This window comes from Lagenorhynchus albirostris, chromosome 6 (genome assembly GCF_949774975.1).
Source record: "Lagenorhynchus albirostris chromosome 6, mLagAlb1.1, whole genome shotgun sequence".
NCBI classification, from domain to species: Eukaryota; Metazoa; Chordata; class Mammalia; order Artiodactyla; family Delphinidae; genus Lagenorhynchus; species Lagenorhynchus albirostris.
Genome location: NC_083100.1, coordinates 45,354,540 through 45,364,151, shown reverse-complemented (window position 1 = coordinate 45,364,151; position 9,612 = coordinate 45,354,540). Strand labels below are relative to the sequence as shown.

The following is a 9,612-nucleotide window of genomic DNA, read 5'->3' as shown; positions in this document are numbered from 1 at the left end:
AGCTACATAGGACTGAACTCAGTTATTCATGGAATATCAAATATGATAGGAAGACAAACCTGAGAGAAACATTTACAGTACAATAGCATAACTTGCTAAATTCCTCATCACCATTCTCTGAAAAAAACTTCTCAAGCCTTTCTCCTTTTTATTTTAGCAATGGATTGAGGAAAATGTGCGAATTTCTCTTGACATGAAAATATTTCAATGCACAGTGATCTTGCCAGACGGATTTAGTATTTTCTGCATAACTGATACAGGAACTCCTATACAACTCTCTTCCATCCTATTGTAAAGGTCAGAAAAAAGCAGCAAACTGGGAGGGAAATAGCTTATTGCCAGAGTAGTAATGTCTGAAGGCTTTCAAAGCATGTTTGTTTTCCCCTCCTTCCTACTGTTTATCTCCATTTTTTTCTTACAGCTCACAAAATGTAGGGGTTTTGTTGTTGTTAACACAGCTGTTCTTTGTAGGTTTTTTTTTTCCTTCTCCAGATTCTTCTCCGCATTCTTGTCTATGCAGTATTTGACTTGCTCAGTTCCTGCCTGATTGCATCAATGAGCTCTTCTTTTAGCTTAGTTAATTCTTTTCTCATTTCATCTAAAATGTCCTGCTTCAGCCTGTCATAGTCTAGTCCCTCCATCTGGACTCCATTGGCACTGGGCTGTGACAAGGGCACAGATTTTGGTCTGTGTAATGAATCATAGGATCTGTTGTCAAAAACAATCTGATTTTTCCTTGGAGAATCCCATCTGGAACAACAGACTTGCTGCCATTCATTGTATTTGTTCTCTCCCAAGGTTTTCTTGTCGGTTCAGGCGTACTTGTTGAAGAAGCCTTAGAAGTTACAGGCTCTGAATTTTCATTTTGTCCTCTTTCTGTTAGGTTTCTATTGTTGATCCCTTTACAGCAATTCTTCTCCTCCTGGCCAGCAGGGTACTCATTCCTTCCATTAAAGCACTACCCCCTAAAGGAAGGGGTCCATTTCCACGACCCCTATCTGTTTTAGATGAGGCCGAATTCACACCAGTGGTGTTCCCTCCACTTGGGAAAGAGGCATCCTCCAACTGTGACACTTTCCTAAGTTTTGCTCCAGCAATTGCAGCTGCAAGTCCAGTTGAAGGGCAATTGTCTACAGACATGGATCCCAAAAAAAACCCAGATGCAGGGAGGGGAGCAGCAGGAGGTGATGAGGGAGAAGGGGGTACTTGATTAGGAAGAGGCGGTGGAGGAAGCAGAGGCGGGGGCCCTGAGGACAGAAGTGGACGGAGTGGAGGAGGCCCTGGGGGAGGAGGGAGCGCTGCTGATGCCTGGGCAGGACCTGGTGGGAGTGCAGGAGGGAGTTGAGGTTCAGGTGGTCCCAAGACAATGCCCTGTTGGGCTGGAGTCTCGGCCAGCTGAGAGACTGCCTGCAAGCCTGGCTCAGAAGAAGAGGCTTCCAGCACAGAGTTTAGAGGAGTCTCCACAGAGGCAGGGGCAGCTGCAGAGGGAGAAGGGAGAACACTAGGCTTGGATGAGGGAGTTGAGGCAATAGGCGTGCTTGGAGGAGGAGAAGCTCTCATCCACAGTGTGAGAGTGGTGCGAGGGAAGGCGGTGGTGGGCTGGTAGAGACACTGGATGTGTGACAGAGTCGAGCAGCCCGCTGGGTGCTGCTGCTGATGGAGGCATCTGGGGCACAGGATAAGAAACACAACTGGGGAGGACAGGCCTTGGACCAGTAGCTCTGCGTGGGGGGGAGAGGAGATGGAGGGAGGGGCGAGAAATTGGAAGTAGACCAGGCACAGGGCTTCGTAGCTGGAGGTTGAAGAGAGGGTGTGTTCACAAGAGAAGAAGGTCGAGAATTTTTGTTCAGAGGACGAGGAACTGTAGCATAATGGGGAAGAACAGGGTGGAAGGCTGAACCTAGAGATGTTGCAAAACGTGTCTTGGAGTGTCGAAGTGGTGGTGTAGGGGGTGTAGAAGTAGGTGGCAAAGCGGTCACTACAGCGTAATCAGGAGTGGCCTCTGACACTGGAGTTGAGATGACTTTAGCATATGATGGAGGAGGTGCTGGAGGCTGGCAACTGGCACACTCAGGAGGTGGAGCACGATACCGGGAGCTGTTGGAGGATGGAGCGGCATTTGACATTCTTCGCTCTCGCTTGCATTCCAGTTGCTCCCTTTCTAGCTGCTCTTGCCGCTCTCTTTCTTGCCTTTCCCAGTCCAGCCTCTCCAGCCTCTCCCGCTCTTATCTCTCCCGCTCTTATCTCTCCCGCTCCAGGCGATTCTGATGTTCCCTTTCTTGTCTCTCTCTCTCCAGCTGCTCCTGTTCTAGTCGCTCCCTCTTCAGACCTTCCCTTTCTAACCTCTCCCTCTCCCTTTCCATTCTTTCTCTCTTCAGCCTTTCCCGCTCCAGCTCCTTTTGTTGTTGATGTTCTTGTTGTTGCCTTCTTTGAATTTCCGATTCTTCTTGTGATGGGCCATTCTGAACTTGGGCAGGTAGTTGTGAATTTTGTCTAGGCAATGTTGGCCCTGTTTCCTGTGAATTCAACACTTCTAAGGCATGCATCATGGCACTTGTGAAGACATTGGCATCGTCTTTGCTGCCAAAGTTGAGACCATACACCTGTCTAGCATCCCGCCATTGGTGGAAGGTCTGTGTAGCTTGATTGTACTTCAACCCTTTAGGAATGGCACAATTTATCACTACCTGATGGTCCTGAATCTTCCTGCCCACCCCTCTGAATGTGTTGTTGCCTGTATGATGATATATATGAACTCTGCTGAACCCGGTTGAACCACCAGCTGGCACCCACTTTTTATTGGCATCATCATAGACCATCAAAGCAGTTCTTGCCTGACAGATACTCTGTTCACTTATTATTTTAAATGTATCATGTCACTCCCTTCCGGTCTTCAGAGTTTCTGCTGAAAAATCAGCTGATAACCTTATGGGAGTTCCCTTGTATGTTATTTGTTGCTTTTCTCTTGCTGCTTTTAATATTTTCTCTTTATCTTTAATTTTTGTCATTTTGATTACAATGTGTCATGGTGTATTCCTCTGTGGGTTTATTCTGTATGGAACTCTCCATGCTTCCTGGACTTGGATGATTGTTTCCTTTCCCAGGTTGGGGAAGTTTTCAGCTATTATCTCTTCAAATATGTTCTCAGGCCATTTCTCTCTCTCTCTTCTCCTTCTGGGACCCCTATAATGTGAATGTTGTTGTTCCAGAGGTCTCTTACACTGTCCTCATTTCTTTTCATTCTTTTTTCTTTTTTCTGCTCCACAGTAGTGATTTCTCTTACTCTGTCTTCCAGCTCACTGATCCATTCTGCTTCATTTACTCTACTATTGATCATCTACTATTGATTCTAGTAGTAGAGTAGATTACTCTACTATTGATTTCACTAGTGAAAAAGTGTGTTTTTCACTTCAGTTATTGTATTGTTCAACTCTGTTTGGTTGTTCTTTATATTTTCTAACTCTGTGAAAAGATCCTTCTAACTTATCCATTTTTCTCCCGAGTCCTTGGATCACCTTTACCATCCTTACTCTGAACTCTTTCTCAGGTAGATTGCCTACCTCCACATCACTTGGTTCTTCTGGAGTTTTATCTTGTTCCTTCATCTGAAACACATTCCTCTGCCACCTCATTTGGGGTTAATTACGTTTCTCAACTTTGGAGGAGTAGCCTTCTGTAGGAGACATCCTATGGGTCCTAGCAGTGCACTCACTCAAGGGCCAGGGGCCAGCGGTCCCAGGGTAGTGTCTGGCCTGTGTTTGCAGACTACAGGCTGCTGGATTGTAGGTTTCTTCCTTCTGATTTCTGCTGCCTGGTGGGTGAGGCTGGTCTAGAAGCTTGTGTAGGCTTCCTGGCAAGAAGGGCTGATGCCTGCCCACTGGTGGGTGGAGCTGGGTCCTGGCCCTCTGGTAGGCAGGGCTGTGTGATCATGAAGCCTTTAGGCAACCTGTCTGCTAATGAGTGGGGCTCTGTTCCCACCTGGTTAGTTGTTTGGCCTGAGGCACCGGACACTGAAGTCTACAGACTGTTGGGTGGGGCCAGGTCTTTGTGCTAATGACCCAAGCGAGATGTCTGCCTCAAGGAGAGTTCATGCAGATGAATAATCCCCAGTATATCTTCCACCAGCTTTTATGGCCCCAGCATGAGCCACAGCCAACCCCACCTTCCCAGGAGACCCTCCAAGACCAGCAGGTAGGTCTGGCCCAGACTCCTATGAATTTACTGCTTTTGCCCTTGGTCCCAGTTCACGTGAGATTTTGTGCAATCCCTTTAAGGGTAAAGTCTCTGCTTCCCCCATTCCTGTGGAGCTCCTGCAATTAAGCCCCACTGGCCTTCAAATCCAAATGATCTGGGGGGTGGCACCTCTTCCCGATGCCAGACCCCCAGGCTGGGAAGACTGATGTGGGCCTCAGAAATCTCACTCCTATGGGAAAGCCTCTGCAAGGTCACCCACAGGAGTGGGTGGGTAAGGATTTGATTATATTTTGAGTGCACCCGTCCCACCATCTCGTTGTGCTTTCTTCTTTATGCCTTTAGATGTAGAAGATCTTTTTCTGTAGGTTCCAGTCTTTTTTATTGGTGGTTGTTCAGATGTTAGTTGTGATTTTGGTGTGTTCATGAAAGGAGGTAAGCTCAAGGTCCTTCCACTCCATGATCTTGAAAGACTCCCCAGGATTTCTTTTTTATTATTGATATTTTGTCCTATTTTAGTTAACTAATAACTGTCAAGCCCATTTTTAAAATATTTAAAGAAAATAAGTTATGTGCATTGAATGTATTAATTCATCAAGATATTTTAGTCCTCTAGAAAAAAAATTAGTTAATAAAAAATAATATGAAAAGCACCAGTTTTATATCTTGTGTTTTGAAACTAAAACGAGAAGTGGGAACTATATTTTATGGTTGGAGGATATGGAAAACCTTCTCACACTAATATAGCTTTTGGGTATCAGAATATATATGGCTATTGTTAACAAAAAATGAATTACTGCAGTCTCTTGGGCTGTACATTGTGTATCATAAAGTGTTAATTGTATCAGTCTTTGCCAGGTTCCTACCATTCGATCAGTCCCAAGCATTAGATTCTTTACATATTGGTGAGCCAAGCACTAACTCATTATATAATGGTTCACACTAGCTTTTGCTTTTATTTTTTCTTTTTCCATTTCTCAAATATTTATCTTCCCCTTTTCCTTTCAAATTAAAAATAAGCCTGTATGACTCCTGTAAGATGGAGAAAGAGGCAGCATTGAGTAATGGGAAAATGAATAAACTTGGAATTTGGCAGCTTGTCTTCTAGTCCTGGCATTAGCCTTCAACATTTTCTGGGCACCTCAGTCTGAGTCTCAGTTTCCTCATTCATAAAATGTGGGTAATAACTCTTATTCCACTTACCTCAGTAGTTGTTGTGAACGACTGAGGTAAATGTGAAAGTTCTGTGAAAACCTATTACATAAATGGAAGGTGTTATTTTTACTACTACTACTTTTATAGATTGATTGGGTCTAGATTTCTAACATGGTGTCCCTGTGTCTGATTCAGTCATGTCACTCACATTGAATTTAGTTTTTAATGGACCTGGAAACTTCAAGAATCTATCCAATGTTGTAACCTGTAGGGACTATTTATTTAAAACTTTTAAACTAAGCTTATTTGGATGAAAGTGGTTTGCAAAGACTACCCAATTTCCTGTTTTAAATCGTTGTAGAATTAAAGAGGAAAAAAAAAAAAGCAGGGGGAGGTATCCCTTATGAAATCTGAATCACTGGCAATCTCTGTGGATTTAAGTGTATTAGCCTAGAGCAGAGGGGCTATCCCTTGTAAAGGTGTTACCAGGGGGCACCAAAGGCCATTTGCTAAAAGGTATTGGCTTTAGTTCAGTTACCTCTAAGTAACTTCCAGATCTTTTTCCCCATGACCTTACAATTTTGCTCCCCTTGGTAGTCAGCACCGGTCTCCAGACTCTCCCTTTTCCAGACTGTAGTAGTGCTCCCCACCCTTCTTCACTTGCCTCTAAATGCCAAAGCTTTGAAGTTTCTAAAAAGGAAACTCAGCCTGGTCTTTTGTCTGGTGGCTGCTTTTGAGTATCTCAAACTGTTTATTCCATTTATTGGACTTGGGTACACAGGATTAAAAAAATTTATGGAAAGGCTCCTAAAGTTTTGAAATGGTCTGACTCATGTGACCTAGGTCACAATGTCCTTTCAGAGTCCCCAGAACTTTCTCGACATACCCTCAGACCTCTCTGACCATTTGCCAGCAGCATTATCAGAGAAGTAGCAGTCCACAGTTCCCAGCAGACTGGTGCAGCCCCAAACCACAGTTCAGAAAGACAGCCTGAATGATAGCAGAAGCACCCTGACTACCATGTGGCTTTGTGTGACAAGAAAATAGTTTGGTCCAGTCATTCTACTTAAGAATTTCCTAAACTTGTCAAGGGGATTTAAACTGTGAAATGGAAAACACTGGCCACTTTTCTCCATAATTTACACATTAAGGATTTATTATTATGCTAGATTTCATATACTTCTAAATTATATTTTCAGTGCTTACATCAGCTGATTCCTAATTGTGTTTCAGAGAAAAATGCTGAAAATGGCATATGGAATATTGTCAATAAGGAGAAAGGAGGGGCTGGGAACGATTGCCTAGAGCATCGCTAGTAACATATTGGGCACGATTTTCCCTCTCCCCCTCAGGAGGGTGTGATAATCTACTCAGCCAACAGAGAAATAGTTTAATAATACTGCAGCCAGGGATCTCTGAGAAATGTTTTCAATTCCCTACATTGGTCTTAGCAAAACATTTCTGTGTTAAAATCACTTTCCACTAGTTCACACCACTTACTGGTGGGAAAACACAAAAATCCATCAGGTTGCTCATATCAATCAGTGCACAGTCTTATTTGACTACTGGATATTTTATATTATCCATATTTTAATTTTATAATTAAAATATTTTATATTTATTTTCTTGTTCCAATTTCAACATTTTCTGGTTATTTCACATACTTTTCCTTTGTGTATGTCTGTGCCACTACAAGTGGTAATGATTTCCAAAATGCGTTTTTGTCTAAATAATATTTTTCCTCCCCAATTTTTTATTTAGATGCAATAATCTGAGAAAGTAACCTCCCCTACTTCCAAAGTCACTGTTTGAGCCAAACACTTTTACTTTCCACTCTGGTCCCTTCTTTTTCTGGCTTCATCCATCTTTCAGACCTGAAGTGAAATAAATGTCCCTTTTTTATAGAAACGTCCCAAAACTTCTAGGAATAGTTCAGGTCTTTCAGTAATACATACACATAGGTCCCAGTACTTTAGGTTCATGTCAAATTATACTGTTCTTAGTAAATACCCATTTGTATAATTGTTTGTGAGAGTTTAATGGCTTCATTTCTGGACTTTAAGCTCCATGAGGGCAGATATCATGCTTGTCTTGAACACTGATGAATTTCCCTTGTCTACCAGAGTACTTGACACTCAGTAGTAGCTCAAAAATGTTTTCGCACCGGTGAAAAATGAATAAAGCAACATCTCTCTGGCACACAATTTCTGGTGAACCTAAAGCATGTGACCCTGATGAAACCTGGAATAAAATCAGGAACATTTATGCCCACTAGTTGACCAGGACTAGAAGCAAAGGAGGCAGGAAAGTCTGCTGTCTGAGTCTTGCTTCAGCTGACAAAGTTTTCATGATGTATTAATTCTCCCAGTCTTTTCAAGCTAATTGCCTGATCCGAAGCTGTGTAGAGAGGACCTGTGTTTTGTACTTCTAACTTCCTTTGATGGACCAGCTTCCAGCTTTAAGTCAAATAGCTTTAGAGTTTAGCCCTAAGAGGTGGGTATATTCTCAGCACTCGGTCCCTTCAACCACTACATAGCCTGTTTGATTCACTGACTCTGATCTGCAGGATGCAAAAGCAGGGATCTAGAATTACTGCTCCCATTGCTCTTAGAAGCTGTCAATAAATGGCTGAAAAGGATGGGACATTTCTTTAACTTTCCTTTTCACCATTTCAGTTGAAGAGATTACCAACAACCATGCTTTTTTAGGTCTTGTTGTGCATATTAATAACATTGTTTTTTCTGATTACTCAGTTATACCAAGGCAGTCATCAGCTGCGTCTACTTGTTTGCCAAACATTAAGAAATGACATAAAGAAAAGTCAAGGACAAGGACGGCAAAAACAGCAAATCCTTTGAGCCATTTTATTAGACCCTAAAGAGCCATTTTGATGACAATATTCCTTTGCGTTAGTGGAAACAGGCTAAGACCAAATTCTCTCTTGATTTCTCAGTTAAGAAGCTATTGCTTGTTGTGTACCCACAAAGCAGAATTCTTATACACCCTCTTCTGTAAAAACATGATACAAGAGGCTTGAAGGCCCCAATGATTGTCATGCAATCTTTCAATTCTAGGTAAACTTAAAAATATGACCTTTAATTTTGTTTCTAAACAAAGTAAACAACCCAAGGTCAGTTTGTTTATTCCAAGTGTCATTGTTATTTGTTTTTGAATATATGTTTTGGAAGGTACACTTTGAGCACAATATTCAACAATTATTAACCAACAAATAATTGTAATTGTCAAAGTCTTTATATACTTAACTTGATTTTAAAAGATGGGGCTTGGGTGTTGATTTGAAATGTTTTGTTTGGGCTTCTCTGGTGGCGCAGTGATTAAAAATCCGCCTGCCAATGCAGGGGACATGGATTTGAGCCCTGCTCTGGGAAGATCCCACATGCCATGGAGCAGCTAAGCCCATGCACCACAACTACTGATCCTGCGCTCTGGAGCCCGTGAGCCACAACTGCTGAAACCCGCGTGCCTAGAGCCCATGCTCCGCAACAAGAGAGCCCACCACAGAGGCCTGCGCACTGCAGCAAGGAGTGGCCCCCACTTGCCGCAACTAGAGAAAACCTGCGCGCAGCAACGAAGACCCAACGCAGGCAAAAATAAGTAAAAAAATAAATAAATTTATTTTTTAAAAAAAGAAATATTTGGTAATCTTTTCTTTCCCTTCACCATAGTGCTTGTGCTATCAAAACCAACACGTGGCAGAACTGTAAGGACTAATGCCAAACATATGGTATGCACAACCAGTCAGCATAACCTTTGGAATTCTAATTGCAAAGAAGTGCCAAGTGAAACTGCTTCATAGCACACATATGGCCAGTTGAGGATTTCCTAATAGACTGACTTCTCTAAGGCCTGTAAATATCCTTGTCATGTAGAACAAATTTTAATGCTGCAAGTAAGACCGTGATTAAATACAGTCTTTTAACTGTTTAATGTATTTTTAAGATGTGAAAGTTAAATGTAATTTTCACAACTTTATTAAACCTTTAAAGGGCCTTTTCCAAAACTGTATGCACTCTAGAAGTGCCTGCTAATTACCCTATTTGTTTGTGGCCTGAGGCCAACAGAATTCAGGATGCAATAATTTTCCTTGAACTAAGTACGTAATAATTCCATGAAGACAACTACCACAGCAGCATAAATCTAATGTCTAGCTAATGCTGTATTTATATTAAGCACTAATCATGGAATCAAAACTTTTCAATTCAAAGGATGCTAAAAATCACCTAGATTAAATGCTTCATTTGATAC

The 9,612-nt window shown here is 42.2% G+C and overlaps 1 pseudogene; it reads right to left on the bottom strand.

Annotated features, from left to right (window-relative positions):
• Nucleotides 1-493: 493 nt before the first annotated feature.
• LOC132521721 (protein enabled homolog) lies at nt 494-2,852 on the bottom strand (annotated as a pseudogene).
• Between the last annotated feature and the right edge of the window lie 6,760 nt (nt 2,853-9,612).